The sequence below is a fragment of the Triticum urartu genome, chromosome 2A (genome assembly GCF_056163025.1).
Source record: "Triticum urartu cultivar PI428250 chromosome 2A, HENAU_Tu73, whole genome shotgun sequence".
Lineage (NCBI taxonomy): Eukaryota > Viridiplantae > Streptophyta > Magnoliopsida > Poales > Poaceae > Triticum > Triticum urartu.
The window spans coordinates 610,435,686-610,453,630 of record NC_141874.1 but is presented as its reverse complement, the minus strand read 5'-3'; the positions used below and the strand labels follow the sequence as shown (position 1 = coordinate 610,453,630).

The 17,945-nt window shown below is 43.9% G+C and overlaps 1 long non-coding RNA gene across 1 annotated transcript; it reads left to right on the top strand.

Annotated features, from left to right (window-relative positions):
• Positions 1-15,983: 15,983 nt before the first annotated feature.
• On the top strand, positions 15,984-17,710 carry LOC125533773 (uncharacterized). The gene is made up of 3 exons (XR_007294353.2): positions 15,984-16,899; positions 17,009-17,140; positions 17,238-17,710. It is a non-coding gene; the product is annotated as an uncharacterized LOC125533773 (long non-coding RNA).
• The last annotated feature ends 235 nt before the right edge of the window (positions 17,711-17,945 follow it).

The window sequence follows — 17,945 nt, the reverse complement described above, 5'->3', positions numbered from 1 at the left end:
TTCTAAGACTACTGCAGAATCAAACATTCAACAGTAGTCTCGAGGACTACACCCAGTGGGTGCACTTAGCGTGCCCCCACTGATCCAGGTTCCAGTCGACTTGGTCCGCCCAGACTGAGTGGAAGAAAAAAAGGAAAAAGAAAGGCGACAATTATTCTCAGACCCCAACCGACTGCCCACAGTCGACCGCGGTCTCGGGGACTACACCCAGTTTGTGCACTCAGCGTGCCCCCACTGGTTCAAGTTCCACTCGACATGGTCCGCCCAGACCGAGTGGAAGAACAAGATATTTTTATCAAGACCCCCGCCGAATCACACATTCGACGGCGGCCTCGGGGACTACACCCAGTGGGTGCACTCTGCGTGCCCCCACTAGTCCAAAGTTACAATTGACGTAACCTAGTCGACTCAACTGGAAAAATTACTCAGCATAAATTGAAACACCCAGTGGGTGTATAGATGCGAAGAACAGACTGACAAATGGATGCACAATGAAAAGTTTTTAGGTAGCATATCCTAACAGAACAAGCGTCAAGATATGAGATCAGTCGGAAACCAACTAACCTGGACATTGGCTCGGAGGGCTGCACTGGCATCATATGCAGCTTGGCTAGTCTCGTGCACGGTATTCATCTGCTCCATCATCAGACCTTCTTGGCGTATAGCTTCCGTAGCAGCGCTTGCCTGGTCCTCCGAAACATGATGGGTGACGAACAGCGGAGACGTGGGTCCAATCGCGGCAGCTTGAGGATCCGAGGTGTGGTGTTGGACAAATGAAACAGGGACTTGTACAGTCGACGATGAAGGGCGTTCACTCGACACTAGAACAACAAAAGTAACAGAAGCCTGGTTCACGTCTCCAGACTGCTGAATCACTGGTTCCGTCATTAGCGTCGACTGGGACGTCTTGCCAGCTAGTGCCTTCCTGCTCGAAGTCTTGCCCCTCCTTCCCATGGCTCTCTGTGGCACATCTTCATCGTCATCTGGAAGTTCAATGACATTGGGTGGAGCTACAAAGCAATCAATTACAAGAGTTCAGTCGACCATCAAAATGGCTGATAAAGTAAAGACAAAATGAAAAAAGTTATACCCGCGTGGGAGGTGACTGCGTCTTCCATCTCCTCCTCATCATCATCTTGGTAAATGGAAGTCCCAGAGGCAGCACTGCAAATTTCAGAATTCACTCGGTTAAAACAGGAAAGCGAGTTGACCAAAGATCGAGTCATGCTAAAACTAGGAGGTCGAGCTCAATGATTACCCAGAAGCGATAGGGACGTCCACTTTAATCTTGGGCAAGGCCTTCCGGGGTTTCGATGGCACGACTTTGAGCTGCTTCAGAGCTTTCTTAGTCGGCATAGGAGAGGATGTTCGACTGCGCTTGGAGGTCTGTTCAGTCGGCGGAGTCGCTTTGCTACGGACACTTGCTGGGTCATGCCTGTGCTTGGAGCGTCTTTCCGTGCGAGGAGGGGAGTCAACCTCCTCACCACTGCTCAAGTCCTCACTCTCCTTGTCTCCTCGTCCGTCAGAATGCCAATCGCCACTGTCGCCCCCACTCGCCTCTCCCTCCTCCTCCCGCTCTCCGTTGGGCATCGAGTACATATCAGTGTAGATCTGCAAGACATGGGGGCGAGTGGATATCAATCAGTTTCGAGAACAAATACCTATCAGAGCAAAAGACACTCGGAAGAAAAGGGTCAGACCTTGTCGGGTTCGGTGGTGTTGTCGAGTGGAGGAACCCTCCTAGACCCCCTGGGGTTGTCTTTGTTGCCAGTAATACCTTGCAGCCACATCGCCATCGTCCCCTCATCGACTTCCTCCGGGTGGATCCGGGTGCTGTCTTCAACACCCGAGTACATCCACATTGGGTGATCACGGGCTTGGAGTGGCTGGATGCGTCGACTGAGAAAAACTTCTAGCAAGTCCATGCCAGTCACACCATCGCGGACAAGTTGGAGTACTCGCTCAACCAACATATTCACCTTCGCTTTCTCAGCTGGAGTCACTCTCAAAGGAGAAGGCTTCTCTACTCGCTCTATGGAAAACAGGGGAAGGCCAGTCGACTGACCCGGGGTCGGTTGGTCCTTACAATAGAACCAGGTCGACTGCCACCCTCTGACTGACTCAGGAAGAATCATGGCGGGGAAAGTGATTTTATTTCTCATCTGAATCCCCAGACCTCCACACATGTGGATCACGTGTGTCCTCTCATCACTCGGATTGGCCTTTTTTATAGACTGAGAATGACATGTGAAAATGTGCTTGAAGAGACCCCAGTGCGGTCGACAACCCAGAAAGTTTTCACACATGGACACGTATGCGGCAAGGTATGTGATGGTGCTGGGAGAAAAGTGATGAAGTTGGGCTCCAAAAAAGTTCAGAGAACCCTGGAAGAAAGGATGCGAAAGCAAAGAGAAACCGCGGTCGACATGGGTCACAAGAAGGACGTACTCATCCTCTTGCGGTCGCGGCTCGGTCTCGTCCTCCGGAAGCCACCAAGATTTGTGGGGAATCAATCCTCCGTCAACCAGATCCTCCATGTCTTCTCGCTGGATCATCGACCGGATCCAGTCGCCCTGGATCCATCCGTGCGGCAGACCGGTTCTCGACGACGACCCCGCCCGACTCATCTTCTTGCCCTTCACCTTCGCCGTCACCTTCTTCGCGTGCTCTGGAGACACCGTCTTGTCCTTCCCCATTGTCGCGGGTTGAGTTCGGACTGGGCGGCGGCACCAAGGGTAGAGGAGGATGTAGTAGTAGAGAAGCAGAGGAAGAAGGGGGGAAATGTGGCATACTTTGCAAAGACCCCGGTCCAGACGCGTTATACGGCCCCATTCCCCGAGTGACTGACTTGTGAACCCAGGTAATCCTGTCAAATCCCGCAACAGTCGCGCGATCAATACATGGTGAAAAAGGTGGCGCGGGGATCAAGGCGCCCCTCCCTAATCCGCCCCACTTACTGCGGCACTCTCCGTCCCGCGCGCTTCCCCAAATTTTGAATCCCGCGAGATCCGAGAACGGCAATGCAGTCGATCACGCCAATGATTTTATGCCATATCAGCATTCGAAGCTTATCAGCTAAAGTTCACTCGACAACCTTTGAATGGCTCAAGGTGATTGGAAATGAAGTCAGAATTTTTACATGGTTCATCAATCCAAGTGAAAAGCTTTCGAAGCATGAACATTGAGTCGGAACCATCTTCAACTCCATCCCCACTCGGGCCTAGAACCATTCGGGGGCTAATGATGATGACATGTACCTAGGGTAGGGCAATAGACCCGATCTAAGCACCCTTCCCAAGGACACTGCCCTACAGTCAAAAACATTCAAAGGACAGCAAATGCTACCGACTGGAATCACCTCAATATGCAACCCACTCGACCATGAGTTCCACTCGGAGCACCCAATTCTATTCGACCAGGATATAATCATTCGACCACATCTGAAACCACTCGGAGTACAGAAGATCTAAGGTCACTCTGGATGGCAACGGTTGGGCATTCACTCTGTAGACTTAAGGGTCATTTATATCACTTTAATGCTGACATTACCAATAACGTCCCCTCTTTATGTACATTGAACCCTATGTAACGGGGGATGGCTGGGGTCCTGGCGCACTCTATATAAGCCACCCCTCCTTAGGGACAAGGGTTCGCACCCCCTGTAACTTCACACATAATCCAATCGATCAAGCCTCCGGGAACCAAGACGTAGGGCTGTTACTTCCTCTGAGAAGGGCCTGAACTTGTAAATCTTGCATGCACAACTTCACCGTAGCTAGGATCTTGCCTCCTCATACCTACCCCCCATTCTACTGTCAGACTTAGTACCACGACAGTGATCTCATGTTTAACATAAGGAACTATAGCAAATTCATCTTCATAAATATTGGCATCATGGACACAAGAATAGCAAGCATCATGTTCATCATGGGATATTTCAATCAAATCATCGGAATCATAATTATCTATAGATTCATGCATATCATTATTTTCTTCCAAAGCAATGGTCATTCTTTCAATAAATTCTTTGACATAGACATTATGAGCATAGTTTTCATAGCAATATTTACGTATGTCAAAATTTTCAGATTCGTAGAGAGTAATATCATACTTTTCAATCAAAGAAGCAACTTCATAAGCACCCTTAAAAGCAACAAATTCTTCAATTTGTTCGATACCATAGTAACCATAAACACCCTTTGCATAAGAAGATAGAATTTCATTATCATTAAACTCACATAGGTAGGGGAGGTGTTTTTTAGGGTTCTTAGAGCAACAAGTAAAATCATAAATTTCACAAAGATTCCAAGCATAACACAACAATCTATTTATTTGATCCCATAAGAGTCTCCCTTTTTCAGACAAACGGTGATGCACAAAATGAGCATGCTCATCTAAAGATTTCCCATCAACTAGGCTAGTTGGGGTTTCAGCACGAGAGCAAAAGGATTAAAGATGATCCAAGTAGAACACTTTAAGTGGATCCATATCAATAGATTTTTAGCAAGAAAATATGCAAGCAAATAGAAGGCGCATGGAAACACAAACAAAGATACATACGAGAAGAAGGCGAAGAAAAGGCAAAGGTTTTCGAAAATCATTTTAGAAGTGGGGGAGAGGAAAACGAGAGGCAAATGGCAAATAATGTAATGCGAGGGATAAGAGTTTGTGATGGGTACTTGGTATGTCTTGACTTGTGCAACCTCCCCAGCAACGGCGCCAGAAATCCTTCTTGCTACCTCTTGAGCATGCGTTGGTTTTCCCTTGAAGAGGAAAGGGTGATGCAGCACAGTAGCTTAAGTATTTCCCTTAGTTTTGAGAACCAAGGTATCAATCTAGTAGGAGGTAACATGCAAGTCGCCTAGTTCCTGCACAAACAAGAACCTCGCAACCAACGCGATAAAAGGGGTTGTTAATCCCTTCACGGTCACTTACGAAAGTGAGATCTGATAGAGATAATAAGATAAATATTTTTGGTATTTTTATGATATAGATTGGAAAGTAAAGATTGCAAAATAAACTAGGATAGAAATAACAAATAGATATGAAAATAATATGATGGAAGATAGACCCGAGGGCCGTAGGTTTCACTAGTGGCTTCTCTCAAGATAGCAGATTCTACGGTGGGTGAACAAATTACTGTCGAGCAATTGATAGAAAAGCGAATAATTATGAGAATATCTAGGCATGATCATGTATATAGGCATCACGTCCGCAACAAGTAGACCAAAACGATTCTGCATCTACTACTATTACTCCACACATCGACCGCTATCCAGGATGCATCTAGAGTATTAAGTTCATAAGAACAGAGTAACGCATTAGGCAAGATGACATGATGTAGAGGGATAAACTCAAGCAATATGATATAAACCCCATCTTTTTATCCTCGATGGCAACAATATAATACGTGCCTTGCTGCCCCTGCTGTCACTGGGAAAGGACACCGCAAGATTGAACCCAAAGCTAAGCACTTCTCCCATTGCAAGAAACATCAATCTAGTAGGCCAAACCAAACTGATAATTCGAAGAGACTTGCAAAGATATTTAAATCATGCATAAAAGAATTCAGAGAAGAATCAAATATTGTTCATAGATAATCTTGATCATAAACCCACAATTCATCAGATCTCGACAAACACACCGTAAAAAGAATTACATTGAATAGATCTCCAAGAGAATCGAGGAGAACTTTGTATTGAGATCCAAAGAGAGAGAAGAAGCCATCTAGCTAATAACTATGGACCCTAAGGTCTATGGTAAACTACTCACACATCATCGGAGAGGCTATGGTGTTGATGTAGAAGCCCTCCGTGATCGATTCCCCCTCCGGCGGAGCGCCGAAAAAGGCCCCAAGATGGGATCTCACGGGTACAGAGGGTTGCGACAGTGGAAATAGGGTTTCGTGGTGCTCCTGGATGTTTTCAGGGTATATGGGTATATATAGGAGGAAGAAGTACGTCGGTGGAGCTGCGAGGGGCCCACGAGGGTGGGGGGCACGCCTACCCCCCGGGCGCACCCTCCTGCCTCGTGGCCTCCTTGCTTCTTTCTTGACGTCCACTCCAAGTCTCCTCGATCACGTTAGTTCCAAAAATAACTCTCCCGAAGGTTTCATTCTGTTTGGATTCCGTTTGATATTCCTTTTCTGTGAAACACTGAAATAGGCAAAAAAACAGCAATTTGCACTGGGCCTTTGGTTAATAGGTTAGTCCCAAAAATAATATAAAAAGGTATATTAAAGCCCATTAAGCACCCAAAACAGATAATATAATAGCATGGAACAATAAAAAAATTATAGATACGTTGGAGACGTATCATGCATCTAGGGGGGCCGGCCCCCTCTCCCCTTCACCCTATAAATAGTGGGGGGTGGGAGGGCAGCCGCACCCCTTCCCCTGGCGTAGCCCTTCCCCCTCCAACTCCTCCTCCTCCGTAGTGCTTAGCAAAGCTCTGCCGGAGAACCACGAGCTCCACCACCATACTGTCGTGCTGCCGGAGTTCTCCCTCAATTTCTCCTCTCCCCTTGCTGTAACAAGAAGGAGGAGATGTCCCCAGGGTTGTACGTGTTTTGAACGCGGAGGCGCCGTCCGTTCGGCGCTTGGATCGGATCTTCCCCAGGGTATGAAGATGAACTCCCTCTCTCTCGTTGCTAGAATCTCCTAGATTGATCTTGGTGACCCATAGGAAAATTTTGAATTATTACTGCGTTCCTCAACAAAGTAGTATCTCTACTTGGTGCAAAGAATTTAGCTAGAATGAGAGGGAAAATCAAGCTCAACATGTTGGAGGATCCATGACAATATAACTTCTATTCAGATATAGGAAAACATAACCCATTATGTTCTCTTCCTTGTCCAACATCAACCTTTTAGCATGTCATATTTTAATTAGTTCTCTCAATTACAAAAGATGTCCAAGATAGTATATTTATATGCGAAATCTCTCTTCCTTCAATATTCTTTCATGAATTGTTCAAGTGACCAATACTATGTTTGCTAACTTTCAATAAATTTACCACCTATACTTATTATGTGTGAAGTCATTACTCCCCATGGTATAAGAATATGAAGCATATATAAATTCAGATTTATGAAATTCAATTCATTCAAACATTTACTCATAGGATATAAGTGAAGCACGTGAGTAAATGACAAAACTACTCCAAAAAGATATGAGTGAAGAACAATGAGTAGTCAAGTAATTAACTAGCCATGGGAGGACTCTCTCTCATTCAAGATTTCAGATCCAATGATTTTATTCAAACAGCAGGTAAAATTAAAATATGCTCCAAGAAAAATAGATATCATGTGACGAATAAAAATATAGCTCCGAGTAAGGTATACCAGTGGTTTTGAAGACGAAAGAGGGGATGCCTTCCGGGGCATCCCCAAGCTTAGGCGCTTGAGTCTTCCTTGAATATTACCTTGTGGTGCCTTGGGAATCCCCAAGCTTAGGGTCTTTCCACTCCTTATTCTCCTTGTATTGATATCTCACCCAAAACTTGAAAACTTCAATCACACGAAACTTAACGGAACTTCATGAGATGGGTTAGTATGATAAAGAGTAAATAATTCACTTTGGTACTGTCAAAGACAAGATTCATATTTTTTTTCACACAATGCCTACTATACCATATCATTTCCACCATTTATATTGAGCAATATAAGCCATAGAAACTAGAAAACAAGCAAACTATGCATTGAAAACAGAATCTGCCAGAAACAGAACAGTGTGTAATGATTTGAACAACAACCATACTTCTGCTATTCTAAAAATTCTGAAAAACTAAGAAAGCCTAAGCAATTTTCTATTATCTTTTGCAAAAAGAATCGGTATTTTATCATGCTTCTGTTAAAACTGAGAATTGTATTCCTGAGCGCAAAAGTTTCTGTTTTTCAGCAAGATCAAATCAACTATCACCGTAAGCCATCCCAAAGGGCTTACTTGGCACTTTATTGAAACTAAAGCTATAAAACATGATTACTACAGTAGCTTAATCATGTGAACACACAAAAACAGTAGGTAATGGTGTTGGGTTGTCTCCCAACAAGCGCTTTTCTTTAATGCCTTTTTAGCTAGGCATGATAATTTAATGATACTCTTTCAAGCCCAATTCCGATGATAATTTTATTCATACTCCAAAATATATTAGTGAAGTTCATGGGGCATTCCACAATTAATATAGATTTAACAACATACAAGCTCAAAATATATAAGTCAAGCACACGAAGCATTCTATAAAGCCATGCTCAAAAGATTTAAGTGAAGCACAAAGAACATTATATGAAGACATACTCAAAATATTTAAGTGAAACACAAAGAGAATTCTACAAATAAATGCAGGGCTATCTCACACTAGCATGGAGCATAAAAGAAAAGAAAGGAAAAATAAACTCAAAAGACACATATCATGTGAACAAAACAAAAACCGAGGTATATCGATAATTGTTGAAGAAGAAACATGGGATGCCAACCGGGGCATCCCCAAGCTTAGATGATTGAGTATCCTTGAAATATTTTACTTGGGGTGCCTTGGGCATCCCCAATCTTGAACTCTTGCCTCTCCTTATTCTTCTCATATCGGTAGCTCCTCGTTCTTCGAACACTTCATCCACACAAAACTTAACAAAAAACTTTGTGAGATCCGTTAGTATAATAAAGCAAATCACTACCTTTAGGTACTGTTGTAAACTCATTCCAATTTCATATTAGCATTATATCTACTGTATTCCAACTTCACCATGGTTCATACCCCCCGATACAACCCATAGATTCATCAAAATAAGCGAACAACACATAGAAAACAGAATCTGTCAAAAACAGGACAGTCTGTAGCGATCTGGAACTTTCGTATACTTCTGTAACTTCAAAAATTCTAAAAACTTAGGAAAATCTAAATAATTTGCAGAGCAGAATTGTGTCAAAATTTCAAGATTTTATCGTGCTCCAGTAAAAATTGAAAATTAAAAGACTACAGCAGAAGTTTCTGTTTTTCTGCTGCACACACCAAACAAGCAATTTAAACACTCTAAAGCCAAACCATGACACATTATTTTAATGCAATGGATATATACAAGGGGATACTTATTTTTGAGAAACTTCCATGAAAAATTCTACATTGTTTCCATGAGCATGAACACAAGTGTACAAGGTCGACCCTCACTTCTCCAATGCATAACCTTCCAATCACTTCTCTTTTTGAAAAAGTTTTTAGGCATAAGAGGCATGTAAATTTTTTGTATTTTTTTGTTTTTTTCACCCACAAATAAACAAAAACAAAAAGGGGAAATAAAATCTACTTAGTGAAGAAAGAAAACAAGCATACACGAGAATATCAATCCCACGCTATTGCTCCCCGGCAACGGCGCCAGAAAAGAGCTTGATAATCCCTAGGTGCAAGGAATCATCGTAGCAATTTCCAAAGGTGGAAGTGATAAGTATGGAGTGTCGAAACCACAAGGAGATAAAGGTAAGATCAATATTCTCTCAAGTTCTATCTGCCACTGATACGACTCTGCGTACACCGAACGTTTGCTTCCATCTAGAAACGAGAAATAAAACTACATTGTGGGTATGAAGAGGATAACTTTGCATGATATCGGAGAACTAAAATATAAATAGTTGCTGTTAACATAAAGTTAGAATATATTATAAATAGCGAGTGTGGAATAATGATGGGTCTGTGTGCGGGATTGTCCTAGGCAATTGTTAACAAGATCGATAATCGTCATTGCAATTTCATATGAGGGAGAGGCATAAGCTAACATACTTCCTCTTCTTGGATCATATGCACTTATGATTGGAACTCTAGCAAGCATCCGCAACTACTAAAAATCATTAAGGTAAACCCCAACCATAGCATTAACATATCAAGTCCCCTTTATCCCATACGCAACAATCCCCTTACTCGGGTTTAAGCTTCTGTCACTCTAGCAACCCACTATAAGCGAATCATGAACTTATTGCAACACCCTACAGCGGGAATCCCTCATGTGTGCGCGGCACGGAAGGCACCATAGGACAGCATCAAAATAAAACATACAACTCAAACCAATCTAGATCATCAATCAACCCAAAAGACAAAAGAAATCTACTCAAAACATCATAGTATGGCAACACATCATTGGATCATAATATGTGGCATAAAGCACCATGTTCAAGTAGGGGATTACAGCGGGGTGCGGGAGAGTGGACCGCGTAAAATAGATGAGGATGGTGATGATGAAGGTGATGTTGATGAAGACGATCCCCGCGGCGATGATTCCCCCGATGGCACTCTAGTGCCACCAAGAGATAGTGGGAGTGGTTCTCCCCTTTATACTTCCTCCTTCATGGCCTCCCCCTTAGATGGGGCAAGGTTCTTCCTCTGGTCCTTGGCCTCCATGACGATGGTGACCCCTCCGGCTTCCTCCTCAATGGCCTCCAGTGATGTTGGCCCCCTCCGGTAGGGTGCCAGAGAGGGCCTAGATTGGTTTTTCGTGGCTACAGAGGCTTGCGGCAATAGAACTTCTGATCTCTCTTATGTTCTATTTTTTTGGATTTATAGGAGTTGGCGTCGGTTTCACGTCAAGGGGCCCCACGAGGCGATCACAAGGTAGAGGGGCAGGCCCCCACCCTTGTGGTGGCCCTGGGACTCCTCTTCCGTATCTTTTTCTTTCGGTATTTTTCATATTTTCTAGAAAAATCCTCTGTTAATTTTCAGCTTGTTCCGAGGACTTCTATTTCTGCACAAAAACAACACCACGGTAATTGTGCTGAAAACAACGTCAGTCCGGGTTAGTTCTAATCAAATCTTACCAAAATCCTATGGAATCATTGTAAACATGGCATGAATACTTCATAAATTATAGATACGTCGGAGACGTATCAGCGGGTCGACCTGGCCGCCGTGCTGGCCGGGCTCGAGGCCACCCTCACGCACCAGCCACACTTCTGAAACAAGTCCGTATGTTTGCTTACGCGCGCCATCGCCTCTGCCAGTAGTTTTCTCATTGTCGTCTGTCAGGTCCAACCTCTCATTGTCTGATTTGCCGTGTTGGTCCTTTGTTTGCTGGTCTTGTCAGTTCGTAGTTCCATATGAGCCAGCCTACTGCATCTTTGTCCACCACTTTGCAGGTTGACCCCTTTTCTTCTCATGTTCTCTGCTTTCTAGGACAAGGCTTGCATTTTTGCAGCCATTTTCTCAGCTTGATTATCTGTAGTTCATGTAAGATTCAGTCTATTTCTTCTTGCCGTTCCTGTTGGTGCGCAGGCTGGTCAATGGGTGGTAGATGACAGTCTAAGAGTATTCCCTTCTTGTATTTGTGTGCCCTCTTTTTCATCTTTGCTTTTTTTGGTGAAATATAGGTATGTGTGTGTTTTGTTCCTTCGTTGGATCCTGGTAGGACCTTGGTTCTTTTGTACCCTTTCTGCTTGTCCTGGAAGTAACCTACTGGTTTGTTTGCCAGTGCTACTCGCATATGTCGTGTTGTTGGGTTCTTCCTTTCACGGGCGATTTTGTGCAATATTTCCTTTGCCTCTACCGTCGACGGCTGCACCGGTCATGTTCATGCTGGGTGAGCTCCTTCCCCTCTTATGTTCATTTACCATTTGGTAGGACTAGCTAGGTTGCTGTAAAAATGTCTTGGCTTTCTTCTTGTGCCACAGGAATTTTTTGGGGGACTTTCTTGTTTTGATGATGCCTTACCATGGAGTAGATCCTTGGATTTAGTTAGGTTCCTTTGTTTCAGTGCTGGATTTTCTACCTGCTGAAGAGAATCTTAGGTCTACATAGATCCAAGGAGTTACTTGAGGTATTGTGCATGAAGGATCTTAATTAGTTATCTTAATTTTCATTCCATCTATTGATTTGTTTCCATGAGCTACTTGAGGTATTCAGCATGAAGGATCTTACTGCCATAGTGTGTTATAGGTCACAAAAAGTACATGTACTTAGATGGAGGGTTAATTAAAGTGCTCCCATCTTACTTAAGTTCATTTTTCATATCTTATGGTATGTTGCTTCAGCAATTGTGTCGTTTGCTTAATTGGCAGATCCGGCCAAGGGTGATGAAGGCATCATTCATATTTCATCCATCATGTTCGAAGCCGAGCGATGGATCACTCTCATGATGTTGGCCATGCTCAATGCAACTAGGAATTTTCTCAAGGAAGACGAGTTGATATTGTGGTTTGGTATGTCATTACAAGCTTAACATTAGTTGCTATCTAATTTTATGTAGTTCTTGCATAATATTCGTTTCTTCTTTCATCTTAGTATGTCATTACAATCTAATTGTTCGTTCTCACCTGGCTTAATTAGTTGAAAACTGATGTTCTGACGGTGCCACTTTCTATTTGCAGTACTATTGCTGAGCCACCTTACCATCACAAGTATTTGCCTGAGCTCTAGTGATTACTCCCAAGGATTAGTCCACCAAATACCATTACTGAGGTATCACTATGTGCATGGCTGGCTATTCATGTGCAGTACTGCAATGTGTGGCCTTCTCTGTTATGTGAAATGCTAGTACTTGCGTTGTAACCCTTCATGTAATATATGTTAACTTCCAAAGTGTCGTGTAACTAGGAGGGCAGCAGCCTTGATGCGACGGTCAAGTCTCTCATTAGCGCAGATAAGTAGTGCCACCTGGCCAGCGGCAGGAAGTCCACCGATCATCGAGATCTGCTTCATGAATGGCGCCTAGAAGAAGCTCAATGACCAGATCATCATCCTCTTCAAGAGAAGGGGCAGGCTCAAGCAGGTACAACTCTCTCCTCCTCCATGTTTCTTCTTCGATGACTATCTATATAAACACAAAATTTACTTCATGTAGTGTGCCCATATAGTGTGGATGCCTAATTGATATCGTCAGAAGTTCATTATCATTGACATGCTATTAATGTATTTTCACAAGATACTCTCTTGGTTAACTGCAAATAGCATTAGCTGCCAACTGCTAGCGCTAGGTTGTGGGTAGAGTAGATGATTCGGTTATCTGATCAGCTGCTGAACTGTCAAACCGTGTGTTTTTATTACCTGAACTTCCGCGAGCCATAGTTATATGTCGCTTGAAGCTACGTCGGTATTTCCCCAAAGAGGAAGGGATGATGCAGCACATCGGCGGTAGGTATTTCCCTCATATATGAAACCAAGGTTATCAAACTAGTAGGAGAACCAAGCAACACAACGTAAACAACCCCTGCACACAAATAACAACCACTCGCAACCCGGCGTGTTAAAGGGGTTGTCAATCCCTTTCGAGTAACGGCGCCAGAAATTGGTGCGTGGACGTGAGAAAGTTGTAGTAGATTGAATAAATAGATCACAAATAAAATAAAGTGCAGCAAAGTATTTTTGGTTTAATATATCTAAAAATAAATGCAAAGGAAAAGTAGATCACAAAGGCAAATATATGAGAAAGAGACCCGGGGGCCGTAGGTTTCACTAGTGGCTACTTTCGAGAAAAATAGAAAATGGTGGGTGAACATATTACTATTGGGCAATTGATAGAACTTCAAATACTCATGATGATATCCAGGCAATGATCATTACATAGGCATGACATCCAAGATTAGTAGACCGACTCCTGCCTGCATCTACTACTATTACTCCACACATCGACCACTATCTAGCATGCATCTAGTGTATTAAGTTCATGGAGAAACGGAGTAATGCAATAAGAACGATGACATGATGTAGACAAGATCCATCTATGTAGAGATAGACCCCATCGTTTTATCCTTAGTAGCAATGATACATACGTGTCGATTCGCCTTCTGTCACTGGGATCAAGCACCGTAAGATCAAAACCACTACAAAGCACCTCTTCCCATTGCAAGATAAATAGATCGAGTTGGCCAAACAAAACCAAATATCGGAGAAGAAATACGAGGCTATAAGCAATCATGCATAAAAGAGATCAAAGAAACTCAAATACTTTCATGGGTATAAAAAGATAGATCTGATCATAAAATCAAAGTTCATCGGATCCCAACAAACACACAGCAAAAGAGTTACATCATATGGATCTCCAAGAGACCATTGTATTGAGAATCAAGAGAGAGAGAGAGGAATCCATCGAGCTACTAACTATGGACCCAAAGGTCTACAAACAACTACTCACGCATCATCGGAGAGGCACCAATGGAGGTGGTGAACCCCATCCGAGATGGTGTCTAGGTTGGATCTAGTGGTTCTGGACTCTGCGGTGGCTGGATTAATATTTCGTCGACTCCCCTGGGGTTTTGGGAATATTGGGGTATTTATAGAGCAAAGAGGTGGTCTGGGGGGGGGGGCGAGGTGGGCACAACCCACAAGGGCACACCTGGGCCTCCTGGCGCGCCATGGTGGGTTGTGCTCTGCTCGGAGCACTCCCAGGCGCAGCCAGGGCCCATTATGTTCCTTTTGGTCCAAAAAAATCTCCGTAAAGTTTTGTTGCGTTTGGACTCCGTTTGGTATTGATTTTCTGCGATGTAAAAAACATGGAAAAAACATCAACTGACACTTGGCACTATGTCAATAGGCGAGTACCAAAAAATGATATAAAATGACTATAAAATGATTATAAAGCATCCAAGATTGATAATATAACAGCGTTGAACAATCAAAAATTATAGATACGTTGGAGACGTATCACATAGTTTTTCACATCCCACTTGTTCTATGCATTCCTCCGATATATGTGATGTGCAACTTCTGCAATAATTCTTTGAAGAGAAATGCTTGCTTTGGTTAAGACTGACGTATGAGGTCCCCTGAGTTGTACTTACATGCATTATTTTTATGGTGGAATTACACATCATTTTTGTGGTAACGTTCATTTTTACTGATTTTGTAGTTAGACTTTGGTGAGCTATCATGATTTTAACTTTAGTCACAGAGATAGGTTTCAAATGTTATCTACCTTGGTAAGGTGATTCGTTGTCTTCAGCTGGTATGTTTGGGACTTTGCCAGGTTCAGCTAACGATAATAACACCAACAACGGAGGTGGAGCATGCATAGTGCCTAAGTTCATGAGCTAATTCTGATATTATTTATAGAGTTTTCATACTTATCATTAGGATGATGAAGCCTGTCAAGTATTATCCACTACTAATTAGCTTTGCCTCAAAACTTGGAAAGAGAAAGTAGAGTTATCAATAATGATCATCTATAAGGTACCGTTGATGTTGATGTTTCCAGAACATCGTTTCCAATTGTCTGTTATCTCAATGTGTTATGAGAAGATACACCATCTCCTATAACACTTATTCTTACACTTGCTGATATGAACTACTTGGTTATGTTTATAGAATATATCTATTTATGTTTTATACTACTCGATGCAAATTAGTTGTCCTCACACTACTGCAGAATGCTGCTAATGCGACACTACGATCAGAGACCCTTCGACGAAACTGTGTACGATGCAATAATTGTAAATGGTGGTGTAAAAAATGTCAAAAAAGGTGCAAAACATTTGCGATGACGATGCATCAAACACGGTTTAGATTTTAGTTGTGTGTGCGATGCAGGGCATACATTTTAGTTCAATTATCTGTTTGCGATGAGGAGAAACAAAAGAAATGGGCAGCCAGATGAAGGTGTGTGTGATATACAACATATGGTTCACTCGGATGAACTGTTTGTGATTAGGCGAAACAAATGAAATGGTCAGCCAGATTAAGGTGTGTGCAATATACGGCATGCGGTTCACTCGGATGATCTGTTTGCGTTGAGGCAAGAGAATTGAAACGGTTCAATATAACAAGATGTGTGTGAGTTACACGGCAAACAGGTCTGTAATCAGAAATGTGTGCGAAGATCGATAATAACACAGAAGATTGCTGATAATAAGGCGTGTGTGTTGTGTGTAGGATTGCATACAGAATAACACACATATGACACCACTATTCTAATCCCAGCATTAGAATAGTTATTTGGATCACAGCTAGCCCTATAAGTACCTGACTGCTCCCTCCCGAACTCCCCGACGCACTGCAAAAAAATATAAATAAATCCCACCCACGACCGCTCGTCCACCCCCGATCCCCAACCTCCCCCTGATCCCATCGCCGCTGCTGCCTACCCCGCCTACTACCGGCGCGCCACCACTGAGCACTCCCGCCTCCTTCCGGCACGCCTCGTCCCCGCCTCCTACCGGCGCGCCGCCGGACCTGCCCTCTTCCCTGGTGCACCGCCAAACCCCAGCTCCTCCGCGTGCCACCGCCTCCCCGTGCGCCGCGCTCCGCCGCCCGCCGCTGTGGTCGAGCTTCTCCACCGCCACCTCGGCCACCTCCGCCATCGCCTGCCCCAACAACCTCCATCGTCGCCCTCCGCCCCGTCCACCTACGTGCTAGCCGCACCCAACCTCTCCCCCGGCATGGCCCGTCTTCTTCTCCCACCCGCTCTCCTACAACGTGGCCACACTCTGCTCCAGCGCGCTCTTCGCCATGGGGGTGCCGCTGGCCTTTGCGCTGCACGGTAGTTCAACTCGATCGTGTGCGCAAGTCCACCAATGGTAGCCACAGCCCCGCGCCTCCGCGGTATGCACCCGACATGGCCCTCCAGCCTGCGCTACTTTCCATGCTACCTCGCGCGCGTGTAAACTGCAGCAGCTGCTCTCGTCTTTAGTTAGCTAGCGCCATCCTCTGCCACGCCCCATCTTCAGTTAGCTAGCGTCATCCTACGATGCACCTTGCGCCGGCTCGAGCAACCCCATGGAGCAGCTTGCGAACTCCTCTACTGCCCCAACCTAGCCAACTCCCCACCTGCTCCATCCTCTCGAGTGGCAGGCAGGCCATTCTGACGCTGCTCCTCCTTGTTGTGCACAGAGTATAAATGGCAGGGGACATACAGAGGTGCTATGGGAGTGACGAGTGAGCCTACATTTTCCTTTCATCGTTGCTCCAATCATCGTTCGTAGCTGAAAAACGTGGTATGTGTGGCCGCAAGATGTTTGTATTTATTTCTCAAAGTAGAAAGCATTGTATGGCAATCCCATCTCTTGTTTCTAAACTCTGAGTTTTTTGTTCTGCATTCTTCAGTCGTTAATGAAAGCAAACTGAACCTTAGGGGCCGCCGCCTCAGGCCGTCAAGTACGCGGCAACCGGAGGTTCGCAGTCGCAGCGACCCCGAATCCCACCGCTCCCGTGCCAACTAAGAAGGATCTAGGCCTCGTACGTTTGATTTTGTATGTTTTGTAATTTTCACCTATTTTATTTCAGCAATGATGGTTGTTGATGCTTGCCTTGTTATGCTACTACAAATTTGCAGGACAAATCAAACTTCACCATACTCTAGAACAAAAAGATAAGCAACATGGAGGAGCTACACAAAAACGACGTCGACGTTGCCCATAGACTGCCGTGGTGTCCATGTCGAGGTCAAGTGCCATCCCATTGCTCGACAACCCTCTTGGAGTTCGGCACTGCTTGGTGTTGTCGTCGTTTATGTCAATCGTGAAACAGAGCAGAGTTTTTGTCGTACGCTTTATTGTCCTTAGAGTACGATATATCATTCTCCATCCCCTTGGAAGGTTCAGCATTCTGAATGATCAGAACAAAAACAATATAAAATTAGTGTGATGCTACTTATTCATGTTGGTACCAAGCTTGATGATGTATTGGTGTGCTACACTTGATGATGGGTTGTGCATGTAGCACACGAGGTGTATGTATTGTTGTGTGTAATTTTCTTGAATTTCAATAGCATGTGAAGTTCATGTTTCAGAAATTCCTAAGTTCACATGTACCACATACCGAAAAATTCATCAATGAGAAAAAGGACCGCCTCAGCCATTTCACCGACAGCAAAAAATACCGCGAGACAAAAAAAATTCACAAGATAGTATAACCTAGTAAGTTAGTAGAAAGTGGACAAAAACCATAATTTTGTTTTGTAAGTTTAACCATTCTAAAAAATACCTTGAAGTTCAAATTTAAATAATAGGGCGGTTCACTTTTTATTACAAACCTGTGATTT